Raw genomic sequence first — 16393 nt, 5'->3', positions numbered from 1 at the left:
TATCATCAGGCCTAGGATAGTGTTAGTGTTAGGGTTAGCATCAGCCCTAGGATAGTGTTAGAGTTAGGGTTAGGGTTAGCATCAGCCCTAGGATAGTGTTAGGTTTAGGGTTAGGGTTATCATCAGGCCTAGGATAGTGTTAGGGTTAGGGTTAGCATCAGCTCTAGGATAGTGTTAGGCTTAGGGTTAGTGTTAGCATCAGCCCTAGGATAGTGTTATGGTTAGGGTTAACATCAGCCCTAGGATAGTGTTAGGGTTAGGGTTAGGGTTAGCATCAGCCCTAGGATAGTGTTAGGGTTAGGGTTATCATCAGCCCTAGGATAGTGTTAGGGCTAGGGTTAGGGTTATCATCAGGCCTAGGATAGTGTTAGTGTTAGGGTTAGCATCAGCCCTAGGATAGTGTTAGAGTTAGGGTTAGGGTTAGCATCAGCCCTAGGATAGTGTTGTTAGGGTTAGGGTTAGCATCAGCCCTAGGATAGTGTTAGGGTTAGGGTTAGGGTTATAATCAAGCCTAGGATAGTGTTAGTGTTAGGGATAGCATCAGCCCTAGGGTAGTGTTAGGGTTAGGGTTAGGGTTACCATCAGCCCTAGGATAGTGTTAGGGTTAGGGATAGGGTTATCATCAGGCCTAGGATAGTGTTAGGGTTAGGGTGAGCTTCAGCCCTAGGATAGTGTTAGGGTTAGGGTTAGGGTTATCATCAGGCCTAGGATAGTGTTAGTGTTAGGGTTAGCATCAGCCCTAGGATAGTGTTAGGGTTAGGGTTAGGGTTATCACCAGGCCTAGGATAGTGTTAGTGTTAGGGTTAGCATCAGCCCAAGGATAGTGTTAGGGTTAGGGTTAGGGTTAGCATCAGCCCTAGGATAGTGTTAGGGTTAGGGTTAGCATCAGCCTTAGGATAGTGTTAGGGTTAGGGTTAGGGTAAGCATCAGCCCTAGGATAGTGTTAGGGTTAGGGTTAGCATCAGCCCTAGGAAGTGTTACGGTTAGGGTTAGGGTTATCATCAGGCCTAGGATAGTGTTATGGTTAGGGTTAGCATCAGCCCTAGGATAGTGTTAGGGTTAGGGTTAGGGTTAGCATCAGCCCTAGGATAGCTTTAGGGTTAGGGTTAGGGTGAGCATCAGCCCTAGTATAGTGTTAGGGTTAGGGTTAGGGTTAGCATCAGCCCTAGGATAGTGTTAGGGTTAGGGTTAGGGTTAGCATCAGCCCTAGGATAGTGTTAGGGTTAGGGTTAGCATTAGCCCTAGGATAGTGTTAGGTTTAGGGTTAGGGTTATCATCAGGCCTAGGATAGTGTTAGTGTTAGGGTTAGCATCAGCTCTAGGATAGTGTTAGGGTTAGGGTTAGTGTTAGCATCAGCCCTAGGATAGTGTTATGGTTAGGGTTAGCATCAGCCCTAGGATAGTGTTAGGGTTAGGGTTAGGGTTAGCATCAGCCCTAGGATAGTGTTAGGGTTAGGGTTAGCATCAGCCCTAGGATAGTGTTAGGGTTAGGGTTAGGGTTATCATCAACCTAGGATAGTGTTAATGTTAGCGTTAGCATCAGCCCTAGTATAGTGTTAGAGTTAGGGTTAGGGTTAGCATCAGCCCTAGGATAGTGTTGTTAGGGTTAGGGTTAGCATCAGCCCTAGGATAGTGTTAGGGTTATTGTTAACATCAGCCCTAGGATAGTGTTAGGTTTAGGGTTAGGGTTATAACCAAGGCTAGGATAGTGTTAGTGTTAGGGTTAGCATCAGCCCTAGGATAGTGTTAGGGTTAGGGTTAGGGTTACCATCAGCCCTAGGATAGTGTTAGGGTTAGGGTTAGCATCAGCCCTAGGATAATGTTAGGGTTAGGGATAGGGTTATCATCAGGCCTAGGATAGTGTTAGGGTTAGCGTTAGCTTCAGCCCTAGGATAGTGTTAGGGTTAGGGTTAGGGTTATCATCAGGCCTAGGATAGTGTTAGTGTTAGGGTTAGCATCAACCCTAGGATAGTGTTAGGGTTAGGGTTAGGGTTAGCATCAGCCCTAGGATAGTGTTAGTGTTAGGGTTAGCATCAGCCCTAGGATAGTGTTAGGGTTAGGGTTATCATCAGCCCTAGGATAGTGTTAGGGTTAGGGATAGGGTTATCATGAGGCCTAGGATAGTGTTAGGGTTAGGGTTAGCTTCAGCCCTAGGATAGTGTTAGGGTTAGGGTTAGGGTGAGCATCAGCCCTAGGATAGTGTTAGGGTTAGGGTTAGGGTAAGCTTCAGCCCTAGGATAGTGTTAGGGTTAGGGTTAGGGTTAGCATCAGCCCTAGGATAGTGTTAGCGTTAGGGTTAGGGTTATCATCAGGCCTAGGATAGTGTTATGGTTAGGGTTAGCATCAGCCCTAGGATAGTGTTAGGGTTAGGGTTAGGGTTAGCATCAGCCCTAGGATAGCTTTAGGTTTAGGGTTAGGGTGAGCATCAGCCCTAGGATAGTGTTAGGGTTAGGGTTAGGGTTAGCATCAGCCCTATGATAGTGTTAGGGTTAGGGTTAGGGTTAGCATCAGCCCTAGGATAGTGTTAGGTTTAGGGTTAGGGTTATCATCAGGCCTAGGATTGTGTTAGGGTTAGGGTTAGCATCAGCTCTAGGATAGTGTTAGGGTTAGGGTTAGTGTTAGCATCAGCCCTAGGATGGTGTTATGGTTAGGGTTAACATCAGCCCTAGGATAGTGTTAGGGTTAGGGTTAGGGTTAGCATCAGCCCTAGGATAGTGTTAGGGTTAGGGTTATCATCAGCCCTAGGATAGTGTTAGGGCTAGGGTTAGGGTTATCATCAGGCCTAGGATAGTGTTAGTGTTAGGGTTAGCATCAGCCCTAGGATAGTGTTAGAGTTAGGGTTAGGGTTAGCATCAGCCCTAGGATAGTGTTGTTAGGGTTAGAGTTAGCATCAGCCCTAGGATAGTGTTAGGGTTAGGGTTAGCATCATCCCTAGGATAGTGTTAGGGTTAGGGTTAGGGTTATAATCAAGCCTAGGATAGTGTTAGTGTTAGGGTTAGCATCAGCCCTAGGATAGTGTTAGGGTTATTGTTAGGGTTACCATCAGCCCTAGGATAGTGTTAGGGTTAGAGATAGGGTTATCATCAGGCCTATGATAGTGTTAGGGTTAGGGTTAGCTTCAGCCCTAGGATAGTGTTAGGGTTAGGGTTAGGGTTATCATCAGGCCTAGGATAGTGTTAGTGTTAGGGTTAGCATCAGCCCTAGGATAGTGTTAGGGTTAGGGTTAGGGTTATCACCAGGCCTAGGATAGTGTTAGTGTTAGGGTTAGCATCAGCCCAAGGATAGTGTTAGGGTTAGGGTTAGGGTTAGCATCAGCCCTAGGATAGTGTTAGGGTTAGGGTTAGCATCAGCCTTAGGGTAGTGTTAGGGTTAGGGTTAGGGTAAGCATCAGCCCTAGGATAGTGTTAGGGTTAGGGTTAGCATCAGCCCTAGGATAGTGTTACGGTTAGGGTTAGGGTTATCATCAGGCCTAGGATAGTGTTATGGTTAGGGTTAGCATCAGCCCTAGGATAGTGTTAGGGTTAGGGTTAGGGTTAGCATCAGCCCTAGGATAGCTTTAGGGTTAGGGTTAGGGTGAGCATCAGCCCTAGAATAGTGTTAGGTTTAGGGTTAGGGTTAGCATCAGCCCTAGGATAGTGTTAGGGTTATGGTTAGGGTTAGCATCAGCCCTAGGATAGTGTTAGGGTTAGGGTTAGCATCAGCCCTAGGATAGTGTTAGGTTTAGGGTTAGGGTTATCATCAGGCCTAGGATAGTGTTAGGTTTAGGGTTAGCATCAGCTCTAAGATAAGGTTAGGGTTAGGGTTAGTGTTAGCATCAGCCCTAGGATAGTGTTATGGTTAGGGTTAGCATCAGCCCTAGGATAGTGTTAGGGTTAGGGTTAGGGTTAGCATCAGCCCTAGGATAGTGTAAGGGTTAGGGTTAGCATCAGCCCTAGGATAGTGTTAGGGTTAGGGTTAGGGTTATCATCAGACCTAGGATAGTGTTAATGTTAGCGTTAGCATCAGCCCTAGGATAGTGTTAGAGTTAGGGTTAGGGTTAGCATCAGCCCTAAGATAGTGTTGTTAGGGTTAGGGTTAGCATCAGCCCTAGGATAGTGTTAGGGTTAGGGTTAACATCAGCCCTAGGATAGTGTTAGGGTTAGGGTTAGGGTTATAACCAAGCCTAGGATAGTGTTAGTGTTAGGGTTAGCATCAGCCCTAGGATAGTGTTAGGGTTAGGGTTAGGGTTACCATCAGCCCTAGGATAGTGTTAGGGTTAGGGTTAGCATCAGCCCTAGGATAATGTTAGGGTTAGGGATAGGGTTATCATCAGGCCTAGGATAGTGTTAGGGTTAGGGTTAGCTTCAGCCCTAGGATAGTGTTAGGGTTAGGGTTAGGGTTATCATCAGGCCTAGGATAGTGTTAGTGTTAGGGTTAGCATCAACCCTAGGATAGTGTTAGGGTTAGGGTTAGGGTTAGCATCAGCCCTAGGATAGTGTTAGTGTTAGGGTTAGCATCAGCCCTAGGATAGTGTTAGGGTTAGGGTTATCGTCAGCCCTAGGGTAGTGTTAGGGTTAGGGATAGGGTTATCATGAGGCCTAGGATAGTGTTAGGGTTAGGGTTAGCTTCAGCCCTAGGATAGTGTTAGGGTTAGGGTTAGGGTTATCATCAGGCCTAGGATAGTGTTAGTGTTAGGGTTAGCATCAGCCCTAGGATAGTGTTAGGGTTAGCGTTAGCACCAGCCCTAGGATAGTGTTAGGGTTAGGGTTAGGCTTATAATCAAGCCTAGGATAGTGTTAGTGTTAGGGTTAGCATCAGCCCTAGGATAGTGTTAGTGTTAGGGTTAGTGTTAGCATCAGCCCTAGGATAGTGTTAGGGTTAGGGTTAGCATCAGCCCTAGGATAGTGTTAGTGTTAGGGATAGGGTTATCATCAGGCCTAGGATAGTGTTAGGGTTAGGGTTAGCTTCAGCCCTAGGATAGTGTTAGTGTTAGGGTTAGGGTTATCATCAGGCCTAGGACAGTGTTATTGTTAGGGTTAGCATCAGCCCTAGGATAGCTTTAGGTTTAGGGTTAGGGTGAGCATCAGCCCTAGGATAGTGTTAGGGTTAGGGTTAGGGTTAGCATCAGCCCTATGATAGTGTTAGGGTTAGGGTTAGGGTTAGCATCAGCCCTAGGATAGTGTTAGGTTTAGGGTTAGGGTTATCATCAGGCCTAGGATTGTGTTAGGGTTAGGGTTAGCATCAGCTCTAGGATAGTGTTAGGGTTAGGGTTAGTGTTAGCATCAGCCCTAGGATAGTGTTATGGTTAGGGTTAACATCAGCCCTAGGATAGTGTTAGGGTTAGGGTTAGGGTTAGCATCAGCCCTAGGATAGTGTTAGGGTTAGGGATATCATCAGCCCTAGGATAGTGTTAGGGCTAGGGTTAGGGTTATCATCAGGCCTAGGATAGTGTTAGTGTTAGGGTTAGCATCAGCCCTAGGATAGTGTTAGAGTTAGGGTTAGGGTTAGCATCAGCCCTAGGATAGTGTTGTTAGGGTTAGAGTTAGCATCAGCCCTAGGATAGTGTTAGGGTTAGGGTTAGCATCATCCCTAGGATAGTGTTAGGGTTAGGGTTAGGGTTATAATCAAGCCTAGGATAGTGTTAGTGTTAGGGTTAGCATCAGCCCTAGGATAGTGTTAGGGTTATTGTTAGGGTTACCATCAGCCCTAGGATAGTGTTAGGGTTAGAGATAGGGTTATCATCAGGCCTAGGATAGTGTTAGGGTTAGGGTTAGCTTCAGCCCTAGGATAGTGTTAGGGTTAGGGTTAGGGTTATCATCAGGCCTAGGATAGTGTTAGTGTTAGGGTTAGCATCAGCCCTAGGATAGTGTTAGGGTTAGGGTTAGGGTTATCACCAGGCCTAGGATAGTGTTAGTGTTAGGGTTAGCATCAGCCCAAGGATAGTGTTTGGGTTAGGGTTAGGGTTAGCATCAGCCCTAGGATAGTGTTAGGGTTAGGGTTAGCATCAGCCTTAGGGTAGTGTTAGGGTTAGGGTTAGGGTAAGCATCAGCCCTAGGATAGTGTTAGGGTTAGGGTTAGCATCAGCCCTAGGATAGTGTTACGGTTAGGGTTAGGGTTATCATCAGGCCTAGGATAGTGTTATGGTTAGGGTTAGCATCAGCCCTAGGATAGTGTTAGGGTTAGGGTTAGGGTTAGCATCAGCCCTAGGATAGCTTTAGGGTTAGGGTTAGGGTGAGCATCAGCCCTAGAATAGTGTTAGGTTTAGGGTTAGGGTTAGCATCAGCCCTAGGATAGTGTTAGGGTTATGGTTAGGGTTAGCATCAGCCCTAGGATAGTGTTAGGGTTAGGGTTAGCATCAGCCCTAGGATTGTGTTAGGTTTAGGGTTAGGGTTATCATCAGGCCTAGGATAGTGTTAGGTTTAGGGTTAGCATCAGCTCTAAGATAAGGTTAGGGTTAGGGTTAGTGTTAGCATCAGCCCTAGGATAGTGTTATGGTTAGGGTTAGCATCAGCCCTAGGATAGTGTTAGGGTTAGGGTTAGGGTTAGCATCAGCCCTAGGATAGTGTTAGGGTTAGGGTTAGCATCAGCCCTAGGATAGTGTTAGGGTTAGGGTTAGGGTTATCATCAGACCTAGGATGGTGTTAATGTTAGCGTTAGCATCAGCCCTAGGATAGTGTTAGAGTTAGGGTTAGGGTTAGCATCAGCCCTAAGATAGTGTTGTTAGGGTTAGGGTTAGCATCAGCCCTAGGATAGTGTTAGGGTTAGGGTTAACATCAGCCCTAGGATAGTGTTAGGGTTAGGGTTAGGGTTGTAACCAAGCCTAGGATAGTGTTAGTGTTAGGGTTAGCATCAGCCCTAGGATAGTGTTAGGGTTAGGGTTAGGGTTATCATCAGCCCTAGGATAGTGTTAGGGTTAGGGTTAGCATCAGCCCTAGGATAATGTTAGGGTTAGGGATAGGGTTATCATCAGGCCTAGGATAGTGTTAGGGTTAGGGTTAGCTTCAGCCCTAGGATAGTGTTAGGGTTAGGGTTAGGGTTATCATCAGGCCTAGGATAGTGTTAGTGTTAGGGTTAGCATCAACCCTAGGATAGTGTTAGGGTTAGGGTTAGGGTTAGCATCAGCCCTAGGATAGTGTTAGTGTTAGGGTTAGCATCAGCCCTAGGATAGTGTTAGGGTTAGGGTTATCGTCAGCCCTAGTGTAGTGTTAGGGTTAGGGATAGGGTTATCATGAGGCCTAGGATAGTGTTAGGGTTAGGGTTAGCTTCAGCCCTAGGATAGTGTTAGGGTTAGGGTTAGGGTTATCATCAGGCCTAGGATAGTGTTAGTGTTAGGGTTAGCATCAGCCCTAGGATAGTGTTAGGGTTAGCGTTAGCACCAGCCCTAGGATAGTGTTAGGGTTAGGGTTAGGCTTATAATCAAGCCTAGGATAGTGTTAGTGTTAGGGTTAGCATCAGCCCTAGGATAGTGTTAGTGTTAGGGTTAGTGTTAGCATCAGCCCTAGGATAGTGTTAGGGTTAGGGTTAGCATCAGCCCTAGGATAGTGTTAGTGTTAGGGATAGGGTTATCATCAGGCCTAGGATAGTGTTAGGGTTAGGGTTAGCTTCAGCCCTAGGATAGTGTTAGTGTTAGGGTTAGGGTTATCATCAGGCCTAGGACAGTGTTATTGTTAGGGTTACCATCAGCCCTAGGATAGTGTTAGGGTTAGGGTTATCATCAGCCCTAGGATAGTGTTAGGGTTAGGGTTAGGGTTATCATCAGCCCTAGGATAGTGTTATGGTTAGGGTTAGCATCAGCCCTAGCATAGTGTTAGGGTTAGGGTTATCATCAGGCCTAGGATAGTGTTATGGTTAGGGTTAGCATCAGCCCTAGGATAGTGTTAGGGTTGGGGTTAGGGTTAGCATCAGCCCTAGGATAGCTTTAGGTTTAGGGTTAGGGTGAGCATCAGCCCTAGGATAGTGTTAGTGTTAGGGTTAGGGTTAGCATCAGCCCTAGGATAGTGTTAGGGTTAGGGTTATCATCAGCCCTAGGATAGTGTTAGGGTTAGGGATAGGGTTATCATCAGCCCTAGGATAGTGTTAGGGTTAGGGTTAGCTTCAGCCCTAGGTTAGTGTTAGGGTTAGGGTTAGGGTTATCATCAGGCCTAGGACAGTGTTAGTGTTAGGGTTAGCATCAGCCCTAGGATAGTGTTAGGGTTAGGGTTATCATCAGCCCTAGGATAGTGTTAGGGTTAGGGTTAGGGTTTTCATCAGGCCTAGGATAGTGTTAGGGTTAGGGTTAGCATCAGCCCTAGGATAGTGTTGGGGTTAGGGTTAGGGTTATCATCAGGCCTAGGATAGTGTTAGGGTTAGGGTTAGCATCAGCTCTAGGATAGTGTCAGGGTTAGGGTTAGTGTTAGCATCAGCCCTAGGATAGTGTTATGGTTAGGGTTAGCATCAGCCCTAGGATAGTGTTAGTGTTAGGGTTAGGGTTAGCATCAGCCCTAGGATAGTGTTAGGGTTAGGGTTAGCATCAGCCCTAGGATAGTGTTGGGGTTAGGGTTAGGGTTATCATCAGGCCTAGGATAGTGTTAGTGTTAGGGTTATCATCAGCCATAGGATAGTGTTAGAGTTAGGGTTAGGGTTAGCATCAGCCCTATAATAGTGTTGTTAGGGTTAGGGTTAGCATCAGCCCTAGGATAGTGTTAGAGTTAGGGTTAGGGTTAGCTTCAGCCCTAGGATAGTGTTGTTAGGGTTAGGGTTAGCATCAGCCCTAGGATAGTGTTAGGGTTAGGGTTAGCATCAGCCCTAGGATAGTGTTAGGGTTAGGGTTAGGGTTATAACCAAGCCTAGGATAGTGTTAGTGTTAGGGTTAGCATCAGCCCTAGGATAGTGTTAGGGTTAGGGTTAGGGTTACCATCAGCCCTAGGATAGTGTTAGGGTTAGGGTTAGCATCAGCCCTAGGATAATGTTAGGGTTAGGGATAGGGTTATCATCAGGCCTAGGATAGTGTTAGGGTTAGGGTTAGCTTCAGCCCTAGGACAGTGTTAGGGTTAGGGTTAGGGTTATCATCAGGCCTAGGATAGTGTTAGTGTTAGGGTTAGCATCAGCCCTAGGATAGTGTTAGGGTTAGGGTTAGGGTTAGCATCAGCCCTAGGATAGTGTTAGTGTTAGAGTTAGCATCAGCCCTAGGATAGTGTTAGGGTTAGGGTTATCATCAGCCCTAGGATAGTGTTAGGGTTAGGGATAGGGTTATCATCAGGCCTAGGATAGTGTTAGGGTTAGGGTTAGCTTCGGCCCTAGGATAGTGTTAGGGTTAGGGTTAGGGTTATCATCAGGCCTAGGATAGTGTTAGTGTTAGGGTTAGCATCAGCCCTAGGATAGTGTTAGGGTTACGGTTAGGGTTAGCATCAGCCCTAGGATAGTGTTAGGGTTAGGGTTAGCACCAGCCTTAGGATAGTGTTAGGGTTAGGGTTAGGGTAAGCTTCAGCCCTAGGATAGTGTTAGTGTTAGAGTTAGCATCAGCCCTAGGATAGTGTTATTTGTTAGGGTTATTGTTATCATCAGGCCTAGGATAGTGTTATGGTTACGGTTAGCATCAGCCATAGGATAGTGTTAGGGTTAGGTTTAGGGTTAGCATCAGCCCTAGGATAGTGTTAGGTTTAGGGTTAGGGTTATCATCAGGCCTAGTATAGTGTTAGGGTTAGGGTTAGCATCAGCCCTAGGATAGTGTTAGGGTTAGGGTTAGCATCAGCCCTAGGATAGTGTTAGGTTTAGGGATAGGGTTATCATCAGGCCTAGGATAGTGTTAGGGTTAGGGTTAGCTTCAGCCCTAGGATAGTGTTAGGGTTAGGGTTAGGGTTATCATCAGTCCTAGGATAGTGTTAGTGTTAGGGTAAGCATCAGCCCTAGGATAGTGTTAGGGTTAGGGTTAGGGTTAGCATCAGCCCTAAAATAGTGTTAGGGTTAGGGTTAGCATCAGCCTTAGGATAGTGTTAGGGTTAGGGTTAGGGTTAGCATCAGCCCTAGGATAGCTTTAGGCTTAGGGTTAGGGTGAGCATCAGCCCTAGGATAGTGTTAATGTTAGGGTTAGGGTTAGCATCAGCCCTAGGATAGTGTTAGGGTTAGGGTTAGGGTTAGCATAAGCCCTATTATAGTGTTAGTGTTAGGGTTAGCATCAGCCCTAGGATAGTGTTAGGTTTAGGGTTAGGGTTACCATCAGCCCTAGGATAGTTTTAGGGTTAGGGTTAGCATCAGCCCTAGGATATTGTTAGCGTTAGGGATAGGGTTATCATCAGGCCTAGGATAGTGTTAGGGTTAGGGTTAGCTTCAGCCCTAGGATAGTGTTAGGGTTATAATCAGGCCTAGGATAGTGTTAGTGTTAGGGTTAGCATCAGCCCTAGGATAGTGTTAGGGTTAGGGTTAGGGTTAGCATCAGCCCTAGGATAGTGTTAGGTGTAGGGTTAGCATCAGCCCTAGGATAGTGTTAGGGTTAGGGTTATCATGAGCCCTAGGATAGTGTTAATGTTAGGGATAGGGTTGTCATCAGGCCTAGGATAGTGTTAGGGTTAGGGTTAGCTTCAGCCCTAGGATAGTGTTAGTGTTAGGGTTAGGGTTATCATCAGGCCTAGGACAGTGTTAGTGTTAGGGTTAGCATCAGCCCTAGGATAGTGTTATGGTTAGGGTTAACATCAGCCCTAGGATAGTGTTAGGGTTAGGGTTAGGGTTAGCATCAGCCCTAGGATAGTGTTAGGGTTAGGTTTATCATCAGCCCTAGGACAGTGTTAGGGTTAGGGTTAGCATCATCCCTAGGATAGTGTTAGGGTTAGGGTTAGGGTTATAATCAAGCCTAGGATAGTGTTAGTGTTAGGGTTAGCATCAGCCCTAGGATAGTGTTAGGGTTATTGTTAGGGTTACCATCAGCCCTAGGATAGTGTTAGGGTTAGAGATAGGGTTATCATCAGGCCTAGGATAGTGTTAGGGTTAGGGTTAGCTTCAGCGCTAGGATAGTGTTAGGGTTAGGGTTAGGGTTATCATCAGGCCTAGGATAGTGTTAGTGTTAGGGTTAGCATCAGCCCTAGGATAGTGTTAGGGTTAGGGTTAGGGTTATCACCAGGCCTAGGATAGTGTTAGTGTTAGGGTTAGCATCAGCCCAAGGATAGTGTTAGGGTTAGGGTTAGGGTTAGCATCAGCCCTAGGATAGTGTTAGGGTTAGGGTTAGCATCAGCCTTAGGATAGTGTTAGGGTTAGGGTTAGGGTAAGCATCAGCCCTAGGATAGTGTTAGGGTTAGGGTTAGCATCAGCCCTAGGATAGTGTTACGGTTAGGGTTAGGGTTATCATCAGGCCTAGGATAGTGTTATGGTTAGGGTTAGCATCAGCCCTAGGATAGTGTTAGGGTTAGGGTTAGGGTTAGCATCAGCCCTAGGATAGCTTTAGGGTTAGGGTTAGGGTGAGCATCAGCCCTAGAATAGTGTTAGGTTTAGGGTTAGGGTTAGCATCAGCCCTAGGATAGTGTTAGGGTTAGGGTTAGGGTTAGCATCAGCCCTAGGATAGTGTTAGGGTTAGGGTTAGCATCAGCCCTAGGATAGTGTTAGGTTTAGGGTTAGGGTTATCATCAGGCCTAGGATAGTGTTAGGTTTAGGGTTAGCATCAGCTCTAAGATAAGGTTAGGGTTAGGGTTAGTGTTAGCATCAGCCCTAGGATAGTGTTATGGTTAGGGTTAGCATCAGCCCTAGGATAGTGTTAGGGTTAGGGTTAGGTTTAGCATCAGACCTAGGATAGTGTTAGGGTTAGGGTTAGCATCAGCCCTAGGATAGTGTTAGGGTTAGGGTTAGGGTTATCATCAGACCTAGGATAGTGTTAATGTTAGCGTTAGCATCAGCCCTAGGATAGTGTTAGAGTTAGGGTTAGGGTTAGCATCAGCCCTAGGATAGTGTTGTTAGGGTTAGGGTTAGCATCAGCCCTAGGATAGTGTTAGGGTTAGGGTTAACATCAGCCCTAGGATAGTGTTAGGGTTAGGGTTAGGGTTATAACCAAGCCTAGGATAGTGTTAGTGTTAGGGTTAGCATCAGCCCTAGGATAGTGTTAGGGTTAGGGTTAGGGTTACCATCAGCCCTAGGATAGTGTTAGGGTTAGGGTTAGCAACAGCCCTAGGATAATGTTAGGGTTAGGGATAGGGTTATCATCAGGCCTAGGATAGTGTTAGGGTTAGGGTTAGCTTCAGCCCTAGGATAGTGTTAGGGTTAGGGTTAGGGTTATCATCAGGCCTAGGATAGTGTTAGTGTTAGGGTTAGCATCAACCCTAGGATAGTGTTAGTGTTAGGGTTAGGGTTAGCATCAGCCCTAGGATAGTGTTAGTGTTAGGGTTAGCATCAGCCCTAGGATAGTGTTAGGGATAGGGTTATCGTCAGCCCTAGGGTAGTGTTAGGGTTAGGGATAGGGTTATCATGAGGCCTAGGATAGTGTTAGGGTTAGGGTTAGCTTCAGCCCTAGGATAGTGTTAGGGTTAGGGTTAGGGTTATCATCAGGCCTAGGATAGTGTTAGTGTTAGGGTTAGCATCAGCCCTAGGATAGTGTTAGGGTTAGGGTTAGGCTTATAATCAAGCCTAGGATAGTGTTAGTGTTAGGGTTAGCATCAGCCCTAGGATAGTGTTAGTGTTAGGGTTAGTGTTAGCATCAGCCCTAGGATAGTGTTAGGGTTAGGGTTAGCATCAGCCCTAGGATAGTGTTAGTGTTAGGGATAGGGTTATCATCAGGCCTAGGATAGTGTTAGGGTTAGGGTTAGCTTCAGCCCTAGGATAGTGTTAGTGTTAGGGTTAGGGTTATCATCAGGCCTAGGACAGTGTTATTGTTAGGGTTAGCATCAGCCCTAGGATAGTGTTAGGGTTAGGGTTATCATCAGCCCTAGGATAGTGTTAGGGTTAGGGTTAGGGTTATCATGAGCCCTAGGATAGTGTTAATGTTAGGGATAGGGTTATCATCAGGCCTAGGATAGTGTTAGGGTTAGGGTTAGCTTCAGCCCTAGGATAGTGTTAGTGTTAGGGTTAGGGTTATCATCAGGCCTAGCACAGTGTTAGTGTTAGGGTTAGCATCAGCCCTAGGATAGTGTTATGGTTAGGGTTAACATCAGCCCTAGGATAGTGTTAGGGTTAGGGTTAGGGTTAGCATCAGCCCTAGGATAGTGTTAGGGTTAGGGTTATCATCAGCCCTAGGATAGTGTTAGGGCTAGGGTTAGGGTTATCATCAGGCCTAGGATAGTGTTAGTGTTAGGGTTAGCATCAGCCCTAGGATAGTGTTAGAGTTAGGGTTAGGGTTAGCATCAGCCCTAGGATAGTGTTGTTAGGGTTAGAGTTAGCATCAGCCCTAGGATAGTGTTAGGGTTAGGGTTAGCATCATCCCTAGGATAGTGTTAGGGTTAGGGTTAGGGTTATAATCAAGCCTAGGATAGTGTTAGTGTTAGGGTTAGCATCAGCCCTAGGATAGTGTTAGGGTTATTGTTAGGGTTACCATCAGCCCTAGGATAGTGTTAGGGTTAGAGATAGGGTTATCATCAGGCCTAGGATAGTGTTAGGTTTAGGGTTAGCTTCAGCCCTAGGATAGTGTTAGGGTTAGGGTTAGGGTTATCATCAGGCCTAGGATAGTGTTAGTGTTAGGGTTAGCATCAGCCCTAGGATAGTGTTAGGGTTAGGGTTAGGGTTATCTTAGGCCTAGGATAGTGTTAGTGTTAGGGTTAGCATCAGCCCTAGGATAGTGTTAGGGTTAGGGTTAGGGTTAGCATCAGCCCTAAAATAGTGTTAGGGTTAGGGTTAGCATCAGCCTTAGGATAGTGTTAGGGTTAGGGTTAGGGTAAGCATCAGCCCTAGGATAGTGTTAGGGTTAGGGTTAGCATCAGCCCTAGGATAGTGTTAGCGTTAGGGTTAGGGTTATCATCAGGCCTAGGATAGTGTTATGGTTAGGGTTAGCATCAGCCCTAGGATAGTGTTAGGGTTAGGGTTAGGGTTAGCATCAGCCCTAGGATAGCTTTAGGGTTAGGGTTAGGGTGAGCATCAGCCCTAGGATAGTGTTAGGGTTAGGGTTAGGGTTAGCATCAGCCCTAGGATAGTGTTAGGGTTAGGGTTAAGGTTAGCATCAGCCCTAGGATAGTGTTAGGGTTAGGGTTAGCATCAGCCCTAGGACAGTGTTAGGTTTCGGGTTCGGGTTATCATCAGGCCTAGGATAGTGTTAGGTTTAGGGTTAGCATCAGCTCTAGGATAGTGTTAGGGGTAGGGTTAGTGTTAGCATCAGCCCTAGGATAGTGTTATGGTTAGGGTTAACATCAGCCCTAGGATAGTGTTAGGGTTAGGTTTAGGGTTAGCAACAGCCCTAGGATAGTGTTAGGGTTACGGTTATCATCAGCCCTAGGATAGTGTTAGGACTAGGGTTAGGGTTGTCATCAGGCCTAGGATAGTGTTAGTGTTAGGGTTAGCATCAGCCCTAGGATAGTGTTAGAGTTACGGTTAGGGTTAGCATCAGCCCTAGGATAGTGTTGTTAGGGTTAGGGTTTGCATCAGCCCTAGGATAGTGTTAGGGTTAGGGTTAGCATCATCCCTAGGATAGTGTTAGGGTTAGGGTTAGGGTTATAATCAAGCCTAGGATAGTGTTAGTGTTAGGGTTAGCATCAGCCCTAGGATAGTGTTAGGGTTAGGGTTAGGGTTACCATCAGCCCTAGGATAGTGTTAGGGTTAGGGATAGGGTTATCATCAGGCCTAGGATAGTGTTAGGTTTAGGGTTAGCTTCAGCCCTAGGATAGTGTTAGTGTTAGGGTTAGGGTTATCATCAGGCCTAGGATAGTGTTAGTGTTAGGGTTAGCATCAGCCCTAGGATAGTGTTAGGGTTAGGTTTAGGGTTAGCATCAGCCCTAGGATAGTGTTAGGGTTAGGGTTAGCATCGGCCCTAGTATAGTGTTAGGGTTAGGGTTAGCATCAGCCCTAGAATAGTGTTAGGGTTAGGGATAGGGTTATCATCAGGCCTAGGAGAGTGTTAGGGTTAGGGTTAGCTTCAGCCCTAGGATAGTGTTAGGGTTAGGGTTAGGGTTATCACCAGGCCTAGGATAGTGTTAGTGTTAGGGTTAGCATCAGCCCAAGGATAGTGTTAGGGTTAGGGCTAGGGTTAGCATCAGCCCTAGGATAGTGTTAGGGTTAGGGTTAGCATCAGCCTTAGGATAGTGTTAGGGTTAGGGTTAGGGTAAGCATCAGCCCTAGGATAGTGTTAGGGTTAGGGTTAGCATCAGCCCTAGGATAGTGTTAGGGTTAGGTTTAGGGTAAGCATCAGCCCTAGGATAGTGTTAGGGTTAGGGTTAGCATCAGCCCTAGGATAGTGTTAGGGTTAGGGTTAGGATTAGCATCTGGCCTAGGATAGTGTTAGGGTTAGCATCAACCTTAAGATAGTGTTAGGGTTAGGGTTAGGGTTAGCATCAGCCGTAGGATAGTGTTAGGGTTAGGGTTAGGTTTAGAATCAGACCCAGGATAGTGTTAGGATTAGGGTTAGCATCAGCCTTACGATAGTGTTAGGGTTAGGGTTAGCATCAGCCCTAGGATATTGTTAGCGTTAGGGATAGGGTTATCATCAGGCCTAGGATAGTGTTAGGGTTAGGGTTAGCTTCAGCCCTAGGATAGTGTTAGGGTTATAATCAGGCCTAGGATAGTGTTAGTGTTAGGGTTAGCATCAGCCCTAGGATAGTGTTAGGGTTAGGGTTAGGGTTAGCATCAGCCCTAGGATAGTGTTAGGTGTAGGGTTAGCATCAGCCCTAGGATAGTGTTAGGGTTAGGGTTATCATGAGCCCTAGGATAGTGTTAATGTTAGGGATAGGGTTATCATCAGGCCTAGGATAGTGTTAGGGTTAGGGTTAGCTTCAGCCCTAGGATAGTGTTAGTGTTAGGGTTAGGGTTATCATCAGGCCTAGGACAGTGTTAGTGTTAGGGTTAGCATCAGCCCTAGGATAGTGTTAGGGTTAGGGTTATCATCATCCCTAGGATAGTGTTAGGGTTAGGGTTAGCATCAGCCCTAGGATAGTGTTAGGGTTAAGGTTAGGGTTAGCATCAGCCCTAGGATAGCTTTAGGGTTAGGGTTAGGGTGAGCATCAGCCCTAAGATAGTGTTAGTGTTAGGGTTAGGGTTAGCATCAGCCCTAGGATAGTGTTAGGGTTAGGATTAGGGTTAGCATCAGCCCTATTATAGTGTTAGGGTTAGGGTTAGCATCAGCCCTAGGATAATGTTAGGTTTAGGGTTAGGGTTATCATCAGGCCTAGGATAGTGTTAGGGTTAGGGTTAGCATCAGCTCTAGGATAGTGTTAGGGTTAGGGTTAGTGTTAGCATCAGCCCTAGGATAGTGTTATGGTTAGGGTTAGCATCAGCCCTAGGATAGTGTTAGTGTTAGGGTTAGGGTTAGCATCAGCCCTAGG

Source organism: Lemur catta, chromosome 4 (genome assembly GCF_020740605.2).
Source record: "Lemur catta isolate mLemCat1 chromosome 4, mLemCat1.pri, whole genome shotgun sequence".
In the NCBI taxonomy this organism is placed as follows: domain Eukaryota; kingdom Metazoa; phylum Chordata; class Mammalia; order Primates; family Lemuridae; genus Lemur; species Lemur catta.
This window is presented reverse-complemented; position numbering follows the sequence as displayed.